Below are 18,704 nucleotides of genomic sequence, written 5' to 3'. Positions count from 1 at the left end.
CTGAGACTTGCAGAGTTTCAGCTGACCACTTACCGGCAGACGTTGACTTTGGCCCAAGTCTCTCCTGCCCTAAACCTGACATCTAAATGGCAGCACCCAGACCCGGCTGCCCCGACGTGGCTGGTGGAAGGTCCACACCCCCGGTGGCCTCCCTGCTTTGCTCGCAGCCGCCTCAGGCCTTCACCCGTGCGCCCAGTGGGCAGCGCGCGAAACCCCCAGAGAAGGAAGGGTCCCGACCCTCCCCAGACACCCCCCAGGCCCTTCCCGGGTCATGTCATCGCCTTCCATGACCCTCCCTTGACTCTGGCCCGAGGCCCTCCCCAGGCTGCACACTGACCCTTTCCCGACCCTCTCCCGAACCTAGCACCTCCCCAGGCCTCACACTGACTCTTCCAGACCCCTCCTTGGCCGCTGGGACACACCTGCAGGCAGTTGGCCTCACCTCACGACCCACGCTGAGCACTGCCCCTTCCTCTGCGGAACCCGAGGCGCCACTGCCTTCTGTGATGTCACAGGTGGGGACAGCGGGAGTGCGGGCAGCGGCTGCACATGCGCAGAACGCGCCTGGGGGCAGGCCACGTGCTATTTTAGTGACTTCACGGGCGTTTGCAAGGGCGGGGCGTGTCCTGCAGAGGCTCGGATGCGGGAGGCCTGGGTCGCTGGAGACCCACACCCAGGACTGGGACCGACGGACGCCCCCAACCCGGTGCCTTGAAGACAGAGGCCTACCCTGAGGAGATGCTGTGAATGTTGGTGAGTAATTTAAATAACCACCTGGAAATTGTCTGGTGGTACACGCAAACAATAGTACCCTCTGACAGGTGACTTTATCTTAGGAATGCTGGCCTTCAGAATTGTGCGAACATACGTGGGGTGTGCAGTAAAATAGAAAATATGTATGAACTGGAGCAGAAGACAAAGGCCATACACACCATTTCCTAAAAGACAACGAAGAGCCTTGGTATGGGATGCACACCCTTCTAGAAACTTTACACTAGTTTTATCCTAATGGCAGAAAATTTTGTAACTATCATTTCACTACGGAATATATACTGAGTCTCTTTCATGGTCAGTAACTTTATGGTATCAATTTACTCGTGCCAGTAAGAGAATTACTTTTCACAGAAAATCATTACAAATGTTAAAGCTTTCATAATAAAATTAATTTTAAAATGTGCAAGATCCATATTGGGATATATGTACATGCATATATATAAGTACATATATATATGTAAGCACACAAACATGCACCAGTTTCCAGGATGGGAGTCTTACTAGACAAAGGCAATGGATTATGTTGCCTGATGTACGCAAATTACCAATTCCTGAGACACCTCGGTATCAAAGAAAAAGTTTATTGCTAGGTGCATAGCAGGAGATCAGGTGGCCTAGCAGCCTAAAATCTGTCTCTTGACTTTAGGGGGTTCCAGGTTTTTATGGATTTTAGCAAAGAAAGATGAGGTCATTGCAACTTCTAAAAAACTTTTTTTGTTGTATAACATATTTTAAAAGCAAAGAAAGGAAAAAGTAGTCATTTTCAAATCACTCTGCAAAAGTTGTTGTAGTTGATTGTGAAAACCTTGTGTCTGATGCTCCTTTTATCTACCTTGTCAACAGACGAATAGAACATGTGGAATAAAAATAATAGAGGGAACAAATGTTAAAACAAATTTAGTTTGAAATGCTAGTGATCAGTGAAAGTGAGGGGTAAGAAGTATGGTAAGTAAAAATTTTTTTTCTGTTTTCATTATATTTTTCTGTTGTCTTTTTATTTATTTTTCTGAATTGATGCAAATGTTCTAAGAAATGATTATGATGATGAATATGCAACTATATGATGATATTGTGAATTACTGATCATATATGTAGAATGGAATGAGCATATATTACAAATGTTTGTGTTTCTTTCTTGTAATATATTTTTTTAATTAATAAAAAATTAAAAAAAAAATAGTTATAGGACAGATCCCAGAGTTTGCCATGGGCTATCATACTATCATCTCAAATTTTTCCTTCTAGCTGTACCAGAACATTGGAGACTAGAAAGAGTAAATACTGTACCATCAGCACAGTCAACTTTTTTTTGCATGTGAAAAATAACATATATACAGAAAAGCAATAAATTTCAAAGTCCGGCACCACAATTAATTGTAGAATGTATTTTAGAGCTTGACATGGTTTACAATTCCACAATTTTAGGTTTTTACTTCCAGCAACTCTAAGATACTGGAGACTAAAAGAAATATCAATATAATGGTTCAGCAGTCATACTTGTTTGTTAAACCCTAACTTCTCTGTATAACTCTGCCATCATCTTTGAACTTTCCACCCCTCTCTTTAGGGGTATTTGGGCTATGCCCATTCTCACTTTTTCATGTTGGAAGGGGCTGTCAATAATATGTGGTAGGGAGATGGACCTAGCTGATGTTCTGGAGAGGCTGGGCCCTCTAGGTTTCAGGACTAATGTGGTTCAGGGAGCCACCTGGAGGTTGTAGGTTTCTGGAAGGTTACCCTAGTGCATGGAACATTTGCAGAATCTTATATATTATCCTAGATGTTCTTTAGGATTGGCTGGAATGGTTTTGGTTGGGGTTTAGCAGGTTATGATAGGTAGCAATGTCTAACTGAAGCTTGCATACCAGTGACCTCCAGACTAGCCTCTCAACTCTATTGGAACTCAGCCACTGATACCTTGTTAGTTACACTTCTTTATCCCCTTTTGGTCAGAATGGCATTGTTGATCCCACAGTGCCAGGGCCAGACTTGTCCCTGGGAGTAAGCTCCCATACCACCATGGAGACTTTCACCCCTGGATGTGATATTGGGGGAGGGCAATGATTTCACTTGAAGAGTTGGGATTAGAGAGAGTGAGGCCACATCTGAGCAACATAAGAAGCCCTCCAGAAGTAACTCTTTGGCATACCTATAGGTAAACTAAGCTTCTCCACTACTTGCATAAGCTTCTCAAGAGCAAGCCTCAAGATCAGGGGCTTGGCCTATTGATTTGGGTGTCCTAATATTTGACACAGTATCAGGAGATTCCCTGATTTTAATAGGTCTATGTTTTTTCTCCCATCCCTCAAGGGACTTTGCTAATACTTTTTGATTATCTGCTTAATATATTCTAGGATGTATCCAGGCATTACATTAAGCAATAAAGACCTGTTTTGTGCCCCATCATATGTTCTGTCCTGGAGCATGTTCCATGAGCCCTAGAGAAGAATGTATATCCTGGTGTTTTGGGGTGTAATGACCTTGGTATATCTGTTAGATCTAATTCATTTATCAAGTTGTTTAACTTCTCTGTTTCCCTGTTGAACCTCTGATTGTTCTATCTGTAGAGAAGAGTGGTGCATTGAAGTCTCCTACTGCTATTGTTGAGACATCTGTTGCTCCCTTCAATTTTGCCAATGTCTGTCTCGTACTTTGGGGCTCCTTGATTGGGAGCATAAATGTTTAAGATTATTTCTTCTTGGTGAATTGTCCCTTTTATTAACATATAGTTCCTTCTATGTCTCTTATGATGTCTTTACATTTAAAGTCTATTTTGTTTGATATTATTATAGCTACTCCTGCTTTCTTTTGGTTACATCTTGCATAGAACATCTTTTTCTATCCTTTGACTTTCAATCTATTTGTATTCTTGTGTTAAGATTATCTCTTGTAAGCAGAATATGGCTGGATTATGTATTTTAATTCATTCTGCCGGTCTGTATTTTTTAATTGGTAAATTTAATCCATTAACATTCAGAGTTATTACTGAAAAGGTGTTTCTTGAATCCACCATCTTATCCTTTGGATTTTATTTGTCAGATCTATATATTCTTTTCCCTCTATCTCTTTTCACCCTTTAAGTTACCCTTGCTGTTACTCTTCAATTCTGTGCCCTCCTCCAGACCTCTCTCTCCTATCTTTTTTTTTTTCAATTCCCTTTACTATTTCTTGTAGGGCCAATCTCTTGTTGAAAATTCTTTCAGGATTTGTCTGTGAAAATTTTAACCTCTCTCTCATTTTGAAGGACAATTTGGCTTGTAAAGAATTTGTGGCTAGAAGTCTTTCTCTTTCAGAATTTAAATAGATCACGCCACTGCCTTTTTGCCTCCATAGTGCCAGCTGAGTAGTCTGAACTTATGTGATTTCCCTTGTATATAGTAGATTGTTTCTCTCTTCCCACTTTCGGGATTTTCTGCATCTCTTCAACATTTGATGGACTGACTAGTATGTGCCTTGTGGAAGACCTATTTGGATTATTTTGTTTTTGTTTAGTCTTCATTGGGCTTATTTGATTTGTATATGTTTCCTCCAAGGGTTGGGAAAATTTCCCCATTATATCCTCAACTAATCTTCCTAGGATTTACTCTTCTCTTCTCCTTCAGGGACAACAATCATTCTTTTATTTGTGCACTTTGTTTTGTACATCATTTCCTTATGACCCAATTCAAAATTTTTCATCTTTTTTGCTATTGCTGTTTTGAGTGTTTGAAATCAGTTGTCCTGTCCTCTAGTTCTCTTTTTTCTGCCTCTTCAAATCTGCTGTTATGTGTCTTGAGTATATTTTTTACTTTGTCTACAGCATCTTTAATCACTTTGAGATCTGCTATTTTTCTATTTATTCCTTCAGATTCCTCTTTATGCTCTTCTAGTGTCTTCTTGTTCTCCTTTATGTCATTAGCCATCCCATTTATTTTATTTAGTAGAGTTATATGACCATCTTTGATTAGTTGTTCCAAAGTCTGTTTCTCCTTTGGGGTTTTCATTTGGTCATTAGGCTGGGCTATATCTGTCTACATCATGATATCTTTAGTGATCTGTTCTCTTCGTGGCATGTAAATATCTTGATTGGTTTGGGTGAAAGTTGATTTACTTCAGTAGTCTAAAGATTTATATTTGCAGGGTGGATGTGGAGCAGAGTGTGGGCACAGGGGAGGGCACAACAATGCAGTGGTATATTGTCAAGTCAGTGCATGAATGCATGGTGCCTAGCAGTGGGGAAAATATGGCTGTGTATGAACATGTCTGTCATCTGGGATCCTGGTGTTTGCTGCTCTAGGGGGAAGATCCTTGTGTGCATGTGCACAGATCTCAGGGACAGCAGGGCAGGATTGTGCTCTGTGGGCTGGGAATGGGTATAACTTGGTTATGGAGGTCAGTAGTTGCCCAGAGGCTGAGGGCATGACTGGGTGCTGTGCACATCTGTTGATCTAGGAGGGCAATAAACTGATGCAAACATGTGCAGAGCTCAGTGGGTAGGGGGTGGGGGTGCATGAGTATATAGGCTGGGAGTGGGTGTAGCCTGGATATAAAGATAAGTACCCATAGCCTTTATGTGCTGGTGACACCTGCAGGTAGCAGGGAGGGGGCAGTGGGTCTAAGAGGGGCAGGCTCAGACTGCTTGTTCTGTAGAGGTGGGTTGGGTGGGGAGGCATGGATGTGCTTAGGGTGGGGGTGCTTAGAGCATGGGAAGTGGGTCAGTTGATGCTCAGGTGTGTGGTGAGTCGTGGGTCATGGGGCTGTGCCAGTGAGAGTAGTGCATTCAAGGAATGTGGCTTGGCTTACTTTCTGGTCCCCTTCTCCCAGTCTGTGCACTTTTGGGGTCTTCAGGCATCTGTTTGGAAAGGGATGCATTAGGTTGTTTACACCAGCTGGATGGTCTCTTATTCTCTGCATCTCAGTTCTTCAACTTTTGCATCTAGGGTCTCCTATATGATGTAGAAGTTCCTCCCAGGTCACTTATGCCCTGGAATTGCTGTCACAGTTGCCTTCTTGTGCCTTCTATAGCTATTCCTCAGAGCAGGGGTGAACATGACCTATCTTATTCTGCCATCTTCCCAGAACTGGTCATTAGAATTTGAAATAGCAAGTTCTAAGCAGGAAAAGGGGACAGAATTATCATTTCAATAGGAGAACAGCAATCAGAAAGGAGGGGAGGCAGAGTTATTTTCATACTAAATGTGTAAGGCCAAAGGAAGGGAGACAGTCATTCAATAGCAGAATCTAGCCAATATAATTTACAAAGATAAAGGGCTAGTTAATTGCTGACTTCAAAACTTCATTAGTTATGGCTTCTGCCCTACAAGTTACTCTAAGAAAATGACCATATGAAGGCAGTGGGAGTAATAGCTCTTAGAATCACAAACACAAAAAAGACAGGGGCTTTTACAATAATTTTTTATATCCAGGCAGTGGAATTATAGTTTAGTAATTTCATGTATTCACCTCTGTCTACTCCAATACCAGAAAATTAATGGAATATTTATAAAATGATTTAGTAATCAAAATCATCCCTTAAATCCTAATTTCTCGGTTACAAGAGTGTTGGGAAGTAGTCTCCTAACGACACAGAAAATCCTCTCCACAAATGTAGAAAAGAACAAAAAAGCTTTATTATTGAATAGCAATTAAACAAGACTGCTATGCAAGTCACAATACTAAAGTTTGCAGAAGGAAATATCTCTATTTCATATAGCCAGAGAATTCAGAAAATGAAAGATAACTTTTCCTCAAATAAGAGGACTTTACAGCAATGTTTGATACATATGGTTATCCTGAATTCACCTAATTGGATTGGCCAGCTGTGCTAGTTAATTGTCTTTATCCAAATGAAAAGTAAAACTTTTTGTCTCTAAGGCAAGGATAGTTACAACTTGTAGCCAAGACCAAGGCTAAACTCTCACATTCATGGAGATGGGGTGTTCTAGTTTCCTTGAATTTTGCATTTAAAAGACATGGTGCCCAGGCTGTTAAGAAAGACATTGATTGCCTGGATTGTAAAATTGGTAAAAGGTTTATGGACCTTTACAAAATACTTAAATACATTTCAAAGAGACAGGAAAAGGATTTGCAATTACAAGTTTGTTTTCTTTAGGAAATGCTTTAAGAAAAGAGAACTGGAAAAATGTCTCTTTCCCTTTTAACACCAAAGAAAATGCAGTGTGGTTTCATTTTTGCATTTACCCTTACTGAGGACTATAAAACTTAACATAATTTCAAGCAAAACCTTAACAAAATTATTTCATGGAGAGCTAGGTTTAAAGATTTTTTTGGTGGTGGTTGTTGTCTGTTTGTTGTATGGTGGGGTTGAAAGGCAAACTCACAAAGAATGAATGAAGATGAAGGAGTTCAAGCAAAGATTTCATTTCAGGAACAAACAGAACTGCCTGGGCAGTACTCAGAGGGAGCAACCATACTGCAGTGGCAGGGGATAGGGTTTTTATGGCTTGGGTGTGGGAAATGGGCACTAGGAAACCTTGGCACTGGTGGGCAAATGGTAAATTTCTATTCTGCTATGTGACATTGTTTTCAGGGTGGGCTGACCATGTGTGGTCATGGAGAATAGTTTTAGAACTATGCGTTTTGATTCTATATTGTTTTCAGGGTAGGCTGACTGCTTGTGGGTGCAGGGAGAACCTATAATTTTCAATCCTGCTTGGTGATGTGGTCTCAGGAAGTGGGGAAGGTTTTTCTGTCCTCCAGGCCTAACATTCCAGTCTCTTTGGTGATGGCAGATAGGGACAATGGTTTTTTCTGTAACTGTTTCCTGCTGAGATGGGGTTAGCTGTCTAAGGAGGGAAATTTGGGGCTGATGGGGTAGTGTGGGATAAGAGCAAAAATTGTGTTTCCTTGGAGGCTGAAATGTTTTTTATATTTTTGTGATAAGGTTGGTGAGGAGTTTTATAAAGCAAGGAGCAAAAAGGACTGCTAGAAGGAGGAGAATTAAAGGGGTTATCAGGGGAACAATCCATTGATTCCAAGGAATAGAGAAAACTGGGGGAGTGTTCTGCTAGACTTTTGGCTTGTTTTCTGAGAGCTTCTGCTCCCTCTCATTACCAGGCCTGATTCATTGGTAAAACAACATATCCTGCAAGAATGCACAGGTTTCTCTCTGTGCTTTGGTGAACAGGTCTAGTACACATTTGTTTTGGAGGACCACTGGTGCTATGGAATTGACCTGGCCATCCACATTGTCCAGTTGCTTTGCAGTTTTTTATAAGTTTCTGGTAATTGGGGATACTGGCGCACCACAGTGATGCCTGCAATGCCAGTACTGATCCTCACAGAGATGGATCAGCTAAGAAAGGGATTAGAGAGGGGCAGCTCACTGAGTGCAGAGGCTTTGAGAGCAAGTAACCAGTATTGAAAAAGAGATGTCTTTTGGGGCTATGGAGATGGAAGGTGTGAGAAGGGCTAGAAAACAGGCTGAGAAACACTGTTCCGGGTGAAAAGTGAGTAAGTGAGTTAATGTGGAATCATTCTTGTTGGACACTCCTTTATTTTCCCAAAAGATGATGGAGGAGGCATTTGTGGCTGCAGTGACTAGTTGGAAATCAGTTTGGGTTAAGTTGTGGGTTTCAGTAGCAAGGCAGAATTTATATGTGTTAAGATGTGCGTAAATAGTGGTGCATAAAACCTTTCAGTGGAAACTCCAGGGTGGGGCATAGGTTTGCAGAAGGTAGTATCTCCATTTTGTTTTAAATTTAGGATTTTTATGCTTTTATGTCCCTGCTCTTGGCAGAAAAAGAGAAGATACAAGTGCTGGTTATTGTGCCTTTATTGCTGAAGGGAAATCCTGTGTGGTGCATGGGTAGTACCTCCAAGGTGTTCTGACATGTGGTTGATAGGGGCTTGGATAGTGAGAATGGTATTGCAGTTGGAAGAACTAGGTTCCCTATTAGGGTGTTATGTGGGAAGAAGGGTACATAATTCATAATGGTGTTTGGGTAAGGTGCTGTAGATTTTGGTGAATTTACCCCCGGATGGGAGGTTCATTGGGAGAAATGGAGGGTTGTGTGACTTGGGTTGTATATTCTGAGGGACTTTTGTTTGCTAGGGGTTCAAAGGCTATTGAAGAAGCCAGGTCCTTGGAAGATGGAGTGGAGACTGCCTTGTGTGGTAACCCAGAGGGGTATAGAGCAGGGAGTGTGTCAGATTCAAGGCCAGATATGAGGGGGCAAAACCACAGGGAAAGGAGAGAGAGAAAAAGAGCAGGTCCTTTGGGGGAGAATCCTTACTGCATGCCACTGTGATTTGTGTCTGGGTGTTCATCAGCAGCGGGTGGAGGTTCTGTGGCAGGTGGACTGTGGAGGGAAGGGTGTGGGCTACGAGGATATGGTAGGTTGAACAGATATGCAGAGACAGCAACAAGAGCAAAGAGAAAAGAAGAACTAAACATATGGAACTTTACCCATTTTTCTGTTACCCCAATTTCTGTTGAAATTCTCATGGTCTAAGAGTATTTTGTACTTAAAGGCTCTACTTTCTGGCTTTTGTGAGTTATTGTCCAATTTATATTGAGGCTTTGCAGTATTAATAGAATATGAGATGTCTAGATAGAATTTGATCTTAGTAACTTAATATTTTGTACTGCCTTAGCACCCACTCCAAAGGTGTGCCATTGAGGGAAGGAATTGCCCTGTACCCATGCCACCAAAGAATCAGGTAGCAACATGGGCAGGCAAAGTGGACTTATCATTTGGTGTAGGTGAGATGGGTGAAATTTTCAGTTCCTTCCTGGGCTTCATCCATCTATTGAGGTGGAGTTTGCAGTGTGAGTCCAGAGGGGGTCTGAAGGATGAGCCCTGCCTTGTACCAGTCTGTCAGGATTGAGAGTAAGCACAGGAAAAGCTCCTGCTACCTGCTGCTTCCCCAGTTGCAAGGCAGAGCTAGTCCAGGGACTAATTAGTCCATTAGTCAACTCATGGACTTCTAGGAAGACCCAGAGGGGGACCAACAGTCAGGGCCCACAGACCAGGATCTGGAATAAGCCTGGGCAAACTGCACTGCCCATTGCTTCCCAGGTAGCAAGGTCAGGGACTGGGGGTCACCTCAATCCAGGTCCCTGATTTTGGTACCAGTTGAAATGCAAATTCACCAAGACTGAGGTGAGAATGAAGAAGTTCAACAAAAGATTTTATTTCAGAAAGAAACAAAACCACAGAGGCAGACCTCTTATATGGAGTAACTGCACCAAATTGGTGGGGGACAGGGTTTTTATGGCTTGGATGCATGGGGTTGATGAAAAAAAATTGCAGTGTTGTCCTAATATTAGGTTCCTATACTGCTATGTGAAGTGTTTTCAGGACAGTTGACCAGTGTGTTCATAGAGGGAGGTCTTAGAACTATAGGTTTTGATTCTACAGTGTTTTCAGGAAGGATAATTGGTTGTGACTGCAGAGGAGAACTTAAGATGATAGTTTTTAATCCTCATTGTTGATGTGGTCTAGGGAAGTAGGTGAGTTATTCCTGTCCTCCAGGGCTAAGAAGGTTCACATTTCATTCCTTTATGACACCCCTTGTCAATCTTTACCTCATCTTTTCTACCGAAAGGCATTAGCTAGTCTCACAGACTCTGCCTTAGGAACCTTCTCTGTGGATCTCATCTCTATGTCTGCCTCTCTGCTCATGTGGCCCTCCTAAAGCCCTCACCATCTTTAACCAGAACTGATTCTCACAAAGTCTTCACCCAGTGTCTTCTTTCCCTTGATCCTCACATAGCATCAGGATCATTGTAAATTAATAAATCTCTTCATCATGGTGACAGTGCACTCGGTCATCTGGCCCATGAGAGCATTATCCCCTTCACTGGTGTTGTCCTTCACTGCCTTCCAGGCTTTCTGATCTTCAGCTGGGCCTCACACTGGTGACTGGCAAAGGCCGTGGATTCTTCTGCTTGATGCCCTCCATAACCAATGGCTGAGACATTGCGGTTTCACAGCCTTCTAGAAAACATTTATTATTACTGCAGGTGTAGCAGGAGAACAGAGAGCCTAGGGGTCCAAAATCTGTCTCCCTGAGTTGAGGGCTACAGAGATTTTATGGAAATAAGATGGAGTGAAGAGATCATTTTGGATAGTTAAGTTGTTATCATTACCATTTCAAGAGGAGATCATGAGTTGAAAGGAGGGGAGGCAGAGCTATCACTTCAGTATGAAGGTGTAAACAATTATGAAGAAGTAGTTAATGGCTGACTTCATTACCATTAGAGCCTTTGCCTTACCAGTGACTGACTAGATCTTACTAACACTACAATTGCTTCAGATATCAAGGCAGCTGGACAGCAATTCAGAGGTCTCAGGTATTTCCCTGTCTACTCCAACACTTGAGAAAGCAGATGAAGGGATCTTTCTATAATGATTTGCTCATCAAAATCATCATCCCTTCCATCCTGATTTCTCACATACTCACTCACCATGCAGATCTTGCCTGGTTAGGGCTGTCTCCTGTCCTGGACACTCATCCTTCAGTGCTGCCCCAGTGTCCCTCTCCTCCTCAGAGACCTACCCTGACTCCTCATTCCAAGAGCCAGTTTTCTGCACATCACCTGTTCTGTACCCTTCCTTGCTCATACTTTCCCCATACCCCTTGTCATCTCCTGACCTACTAAGAATTCTATTAAATTTCATCCTTTATCCTCCAAACATCTGCTTTCCGGTAACAATGACTTTCTCCTCATCACTGGTGTAACAAGGGACTAAACCCATTTTCTTTTTCTGTTTTGAGGAGAAATCATGTTGCTCTATTGGCCTTTCATCTTCAGGCTTTTTGAGGCCCTTCCCATATTTCTGGTAAAGAACAGTGGATGTAGACACAAATTGCTGGACAGATGTGAGAAAGTGGCTAAACCAACCCACAGAGTCATTTTCTGGAGAGGAAGGGCTGCTTCAGCACTTGGCTATGGAAAGTTCATGGCCACCAATGTTTCAGCTAGGGGTATTACTGAATATCTCTGTCTGGGAATGGACTTTAAGCTCTGGCATGCCAGAACCCCAAAAAACTTCACATTGGGGTGACACTGGGATATATAGACGATCCACTGTCCTCATTCTTCTGTAGCTCATTCCCAAGTTTTCACCATTGCCCATTAAATCAATTACACTACTCAAACGTTCCAGGTCTGGGGTTCAAAGATACATGAGCTAGAATTTCTCCACCTATTAAAATGGGTATGTTCATTGATCCTCGAAGGATATAAGCCTGACCGCTTCAGCTAGATCTTGGAATTAGTGACAACTAGGCATTTTATTTCCTCTTTTCTCATTCTTTCATTGTCATGATGGTAGAATTTAGCACTGATTGACCAGTTTAGAGGGGAAGAGTCAATACTCAGTTGGCTGTCCACGGACGAGGAGACTCACCAGGCTTGTGCTTTCCCAGTACAGCTTTGTACACATTTGCCCCCTGAATCCATTTGTGCTAGTGGGCTAAGGGGGACCTTAGTATGGTATCTGACTGCAACTCTCTTTCAGGTACCCTTTGAAGAAGGCAGAATTTATGTCAGTTGCATTCATTGGCTTTCAAGGGTGGGTTTGGTTTGTATGCCTTTCAGTGTGGGTGTGTGGGCTCCCCCTTCTACTAGCTTAAAAAGGGATAGGACATGAATGCAATAGGCTTGTCAGTGTGGTTCCTCAGGATCGGTGGATGCAGTATCCACTCTGTACATATAAAAATGTCCATGGACACATATTCAGATACATATGTCTGTGAGTGTGTGTGTGCATTTGTGTGTGTCTTTATATGAACGTATGCACATATCTTTAATTCCTGCAATATTTTCTTGAAAGCATCAGTATGTTTTTGCCTATATCCATTCTATTTCTTTTGTCTTGTCATCACTCATTTCCCCCCTACAGTATGTATGTTTTGCTCTCCATCTTTCCTCCTATTTCCTCCTCAATCAAGTGTACCTGCTTGCCCACTCACATTGATAGTGGGTGCAACCTACCGACAACAGGCTGTGGGCAGGCAGGGCCTTTGTATGTTACTAAGACCCATTTTTGCCAAATACTCATATCTTTGCCACCTTCTTTTAGCTTAACCCGCAGTTATTCCGCTAGCAACCTACAGCCATCAGAAAGGAAATAAGGCATGCTCCCAGCTGTGTTTGAGGACTGGGGTCAGGTATCCCATTCTGTTCCATGGTAAGATTTGACCCCTTCATTAGCAATGAGACTTGCATCAGAAAGTGAGCAGCACAGGAAGTGGGGTGATTTGAAGATTCTTGTAAGCAGCACACCCAAAATAATCAACATGTACTATGAAAGACATCCTGGATAGGAAAAACCATGCAATCAGCATTGAACCCAGAGCCCCCACAGAATCTGCATGTAAAGAAGGTAGATTATAATGTAAGATTCTCAGAATTATATGAAATATTCATGTTATATTGAAGAAAAACTGTCAGATAGAATTGAAAAGCTATTTTTGATTTCTTGTAGAGCTCATTTGAGGCATCAGGCAAATTGGCAGTATAAGGTGCAATGTCCCATTGGATCATGAGAAAAGGTCATCAATACCAAGGAACAGAAACATTCACCAAAACATCACCCAAATTGAGTGTCCGTTCCTGATACTGAAGTGTACCAAGTCCAGGACAATGTACCAAGGTATGTTTGGTTTGAACCTTCCTTCATGGTTTGAAGAAAAGGTCGAGCTAAAATATGCAAACGGCCCACCTAAATCTAAATAGGGAATTTCAAACAACTCTTGCAGGAATTGATAGGAAAAGAAGAAAAAGGGTCCAGAAATGATAGCCTAAGTTATCATGATCATGATGAATACATGTTGCATTATGCATATAGTGTGTGATTTTGCTTAATGCATGTATGTAAAACACTGGAACATGAAAATACACACATTTGTTCACATTTGGAGGAACTGTAGGGTTAAAGAAGAAGCAGGCATACATTTTGGATACAAATATAGTCATCCTGTCAGAGGCATAGGGGGCTCTGACCACAGTAAAAGGAGGACACTAAGGAGAAGGGCCAGATGAGAAAAGGTCATGGAGAACGGCTGTGAGGTAGGAAGCAAGAAATCAAGTAAGACCACTAAGGTCTGGGCTGAATACCTGTCTGGATGGAATCCCTTTGCATGCAACAGAGAAAGAGAAAGGAGGAGTCAGTTTGGAGAGGAGGCCAGAGTATGGGTTGGGCAGGGTAGAGACAGCTCTTGGACATTCTGGGGGCAACTGTGCATGATGTTGGACTGTGAGGAAACATTTGTGCTGGAGAGATGTAGGTAGCAGTCATGCCAGGAGAGATGGCATTTAGAACCAAGACAGTTAGCGTATGAAGTACTTGTAATCCCTAATTCCCTTCATCTTTCTAATCAGATGTTCAAAGGGCTTCTGAAACCTGTTCTTTCCCATGGTGGGAAATGGGACTGGAGAGAGGATTCAGGCAAACTTGAGTTGGAACATATGCCCCCAAATTTGGGCAGTTCAATGGCAAGGCTCCTTATGATGTCTTTCATGATGGGGAAACATAAAGATTGATTGGACCAGGAGGAGATTTGTGATTTTAACCATTGCAGTCTCCCCAGGAGGTAGAAGTCTAGTGTTATTGTCATCTCGTTGAGTGATGACTCATCACATTTATGGGGTCCTGTGAACAGTCTGCACCCAAGCTGCTTATATCACCGTTGGCATATGCTATTTCTAATCTGATTTCTAATGGCCTTCTGAAATCTCACTCTTCCCACAGAAAACTCATTCCAATTTCCCATCGTCTACACTCCTTGGCCAGGCATCCCTTATTCATGGAGGATTGCCCTCATGCAGATGCCTGGGCCAAACCCCTTGTCAGCTTTTCAGCTTATCTCTTCAGCTCCCACCTTCATTCATAGCCAGTCTCACAGACTGCCTTAGGATCCGGTCCTCTATCTGATCTCATCTCTCCCTGAGCCTCTCTTGTCAGCTGCCCTCATCCAGCCCTCACCATCTCTAACCACAGCTGTTCTCACAGAGTCTTCACCCAGCCTGTCTGCTTTCCGTTGCTCCTCACATAGCACCAGGGTCATTGCAAATTCAATAAATCTATCATGGTGACAGTGCACTTGGTCATCTGGCCCATGAGAGCCTTAACCCCATCACTGGGGTTGTCTGTCACTGCCTTTCAGGCTCTCTGATCTCCACCTGGGCCTCACACTGGTGACTGGCAAAGGCTGTGGATTCTTCTGCCTGATGCCCTCCATAATGAATAGTTGAGACATTGTAATTTCAAAGCCAGAAAGTGTTTATTGTTACTGCACATGTAACAGGAGAACAGAGAGCCTAGGGGTCCAAAATCTCTCTCCATGAGTTGAGAGCTTCAGAGATTTTATGGAAATAAGATGGGGTGATGAGGTCATTTTGGATAGTTAGACTTATTTTGAGATTAAGCACAAGAGAGTATTTTTTCATTTAGTCCTCAAAAGTCAGAGTAGATGGGTCACCTATCTCCCAGGAGAGAATGAACAGACTTGAAGTAGAGGTCAAGGAAATCGGGGTTGGTGTAGCTCCAGTGTTATAACTTTTCACCAAAGATCATCAGGCGCTCCCTACTCCCCACCCACATTTGCACACTTGGGTGCACTTGTATGCACACCCAACTTGTCAGGATATGCCTGTGACTCCTTGTCCCCCACTTGGCAGCCACCTTCCAGCCCCACAGGTAGGCACCACTCTCCTTCTCCTATTGGCAAGGGCACCAAGCAAGAAATCCACTGCCTCAGCTCTGCCCTTCTCTCCCAAGCGCAGGCTGTGGATGCAGAGGGTGGAACCAGCATCCACGCTATCCCCCAGGCCCTGCTGCTCGCAGCTCCCTGAGTGCCCTGTCATCTTCAGGCCAATGGACAGCTGAGAAAGGCAGGCAACTGGCACGGGGTCCCCTTGGAAAGAGGATTTGGAGAGAATGGAGCTGAGTAGACCCAGGATTGCTGTCTGCCAGAGGAAGAGGTCCTGGCAACCTCTCACACTATCACTGCCTGTACAAAAGTGGGGCCCTGAGACCAGAGAAGGACCCTTCCCAGCCTGCCTTCCTCAGTGCTTTGATAGCTTAGGGCTCTCTGGGACCCTCGTGCTCTGTTCTGTCCTGTGGGGGTGGAAAGGCATGGAAGGAAAGGGGAGGGCTGGGCCCGGTTCAGGGGCTCAGAGACAGATCACCAGCCTCAGAGCGGAGATGCAGCAGAGCCAGTAATTCAAACCATCCTGATCCTTTGGTGAACCCAAACCTGCTGACCTTGACAGCACCAGACAAGGGAGGCCTCACAAACCTCAACCTGCTGGCAGACCTCCCCTTCTCTCCCTCCCCTCCTGGGAACCCTGTGGCCCCAGCCTCTAGGTGACTCCTAATTTCACCATCCTCATGAAATGTCAGCAACCCCTCCCTCACCGAGGCAGCTGCCTGCCTTCCTGCCTGTCTCAAAGCACCTTGTGTGCTCATCTCCCCTGGAGATGGTACTAGGGCCTCTCATGTGGGGGATGGGTCCTTTCAGGTCTGGGGCCAGGGGTCCCCAGGCCCTGTGTTGGCTTTCTGTGTGAAGGAGAGCTTTTACACCTTTTACTTTTCCCTCCTGCCCTAGCCTTCATCTTTTTCAGAAGTACTGCCTGTAATGTGTGTGTGTTCATGTGCATGTGTGGTCTAAGTGCACACAGGGGTGGGGATAAAATGGAATTGAGACTGAGCAGGAAAGAGGAGGGAAGAAAAGCCTGAGGAAAGCAGTCCCAGGAACCTGTATTAAAGGAAATGCAGTTTACGAAGTTTAGGCTTTCCTCCTAGGGAGAGCTGGATGCCATCCAGCAGCCTCTCAGAGCCTGCCAAACAGTTCCTGAAGCAGAAAGTGTAGGCAGGAGACTGAGCAAGCCGGTGACAGGGAGAGATACACACACTCACACCCACACACATGCACTCAGCTCACTCCCCTAGGCCCTGGCAGACTGCAAATAGGTATGTTTGGTAGGCAGGACTCATTCCTCCCCTCTCCTCTCCCAGACCCCCACCTCCATCTGCATTGGCAGTGTGGCCCACACAGACATGGGCAAAATGGGTGCCCGGGTGGGCTGCTGGGGCGGCCAGTTGGGCCGGGTCAGTAGGGACTTCTTGTGCCAGTCAGCATGTGGAAGTTGACTTAGGTGCGGGGCACTGTGGGTGGTGTTGGAGCAGTGGGTCTGAGGCCGGCTAGGTGGTAAAAGGGGCCAAAATGTGGTAGCATTGGATCTCCTAGGAACCCACCTTTTCTTTTGGTGCTTGGTATCTATTTTTATCTGACACCTTGGCCTACTGAAGACTGCTACTGGGGTCCCTTAAGGAGAAACCATTAGAGACTGAATTTTTTTTCTTGGAATTCATAGGAAACAAATGGGTCACAAGGTAAACTGGGAGCTATCAGAGGGACTTACAAGCTGCTGACAGTATCTGCCTTTCTAGACTCTTCTTCATGTGCACAAGCCCATGGGTTCACATGGGGGAGGGTGTGCATGGGCACTACTAATATGTAAGAGGGCCAGGGTCCTTGACCTTACAGGAAAAGGTGTTTTGGAGGAGGAAATGGAAAGAAAAGCATGTAGCAAAGTCCTTACTCCAGCCTGCAGGCTGGGAAGCACCCACTCTCTGTTCCCCGGGACTCTTGGAGTGAATCTCAGCTGGGCTCGTGCAGTGGGGAGAAGCCCACCTCCCACTTCTTTCTGGGAACTCCATGTCCATATTCAAGTTCTGCCAGGAACTAGGACCAATGGGGATGAGGGAGCCGGAGTCATCCAAAGACAGTGAATCCAAGGGAGAAGACGGTAGAAGGGAAAGGGAAGGATGATTGCGGAGGGTACTCTGGGAAGCCAGGAGAGGCTGGGCACAGAGGAAAGCAGAAACTGGCCTAGGATGGTTTTCACCCTTTCTCTCCCCTTCTCTCTCCTTTCCCCTCCCCCTTCACCCCTCCCCATTTCCCTCCACACATCTTTATTGGTTCTGGTAATAGCATTGATTTGCATGTCAGGCAAAGCCTTGCTACACAAAAAGAAAACCCCAGCCATGGCGGTGTGGTAGTGTCAGCTCTTGCTGTTGTTCGACAGTGTGAAATTAAATTAATAAAGTCCCTAACACAGGAAAACATAACAGGAAATTAATGGCCTTTACTGTCGCTCTGAGGCAGTCATTTGCAACCCTGCTTTCTGCACCAAAGACTACATAAATGCAAGCAGTTTCTCGAAACAAGCATACTTAGGGAGGCAAGGTATGTAATTTTTTGCCTTGCTTGTGTCCTTTGAGCTAACAAAGCCCCCTCCCCTCGTGGCTCCAGTGAGGTTTCTAACTGGTTCTGGCTCTGGCTTGAGCCCAGGGGGGCATCCCCAGGGTGGAAGACCCCACTCCCTCCCTATCGCCCAGAGAAGGCTGAGGAGGAGGGCCCAGCTCCCAGCAGATGGACACTCAGCCAGCCCTCCTTCCCCACCAGCCCTGGAGCTGGGAGCCTCAGCCCCTGCCAGCAGACCAGCAGGGAGGCACAGTGATCATTTCCCCCCCCCCCCCCGTGAGAAAATTGATCACTCCTGGGAATTCCCCCAAACCCACTGGTCCCTCCCCTTTCTGGCTGGCCCATCCACTTCCTCCCTGGGTCTGTCTTCCCTTTCCCTCCCATCACCTCTGGTCTTCCCTTCCCTTCTCCCCCACCTGTACCACTTACTCTACTTCCACTTCTTCCTCATACTCTTAGTCACCCAGCTCAAGCTAACCAGGCTACACTTTCCCAAAGGTAACATGGGAGCCCTTGTTTTGCAGGGGTGAATTTATTCATTAAGTGAGGAAAGTAACTGTGCTGGTACAATTCCTGCAGATGCCCTCTTCCCTACACGTTGGTTAGGAAATATGAGAGCCCGAAATAATTGCTCAGGCCATCCTCTGTCCCCAGGCTGTTTTCCCCTAAAGCATTTCAGAGAGCTAGGGTCTATGACTTCAACTTTG

At 44.6% G+C, this 18,704-nt stretch overlaps 2 long non-coding RNA genes across 14 annotated transcripts in view; one reads left to right on the top strand and one right to left on the bottom strand.

Annotated features, from left to right (window-relative positions):
• Positions 1-523, bottom strand: part of LOC143646797 (uncharacterized) — a 120,456-nt gene extending 119,933 nt beyond the window's left edge. For 9 of the 11 annotated variants that reach the window (XR_013157624.1, XR_013157625.1, XR_013157631.1 and 6 more), the window contains exon 1: positions 423-512. This is a non-coding gene — a long non-coding RNA (uncharacterized LOC143646797). Of the gene's footprint in view, positions 1-422 lie in introns of all 11 variants that reach the window. The other 2 variants (XR_013157630.1, XR_013157629.1) reach the window with 2 other exon arrangements.
• Positions 524-579: 56 nt separating this feature from the next.
• LOC143646799 (uncharacterized) overlaps positions 580-18,704 on the top strand; it is a 51,536-nt gene continuing 33,411 nt past the window's right edge. For all 3 annotated transcript variants that reach the window (XR_013157634.1, XR_013157632.1, XR_013157633.1), the window contains exons 1-2: positions 580-753; positions 13,212-13,379. This is a non-coding gene — a long non-coding RNA (uncharacterized LOC143646799). The remainder of the gene's footprint in view (positions 754-13,211; positions 13,380-18,704) is intronic.

This window comes from Tamandua tetradactyla, chromosome 9, assembly GCF_023851605.1.
Source record: "Tamandua tetradactyla isolate mTamTet1 chromosome 9, mTamTet1.pri, whole genome shotgun sequence".
Classification (NCBI taxonomy): domain Eukaryota; kingdom Metazoa; phylum Chordata; class Mammalia; order Pilosa; family Myrmecophagidae; genus Tamandua; species Tamandua tetradactyla.
The sequence above is the reverse complement of the archived record's forward strand: the minus strand, read 5'-3'. Positions and strand labels throughout refer to the sequence as shown.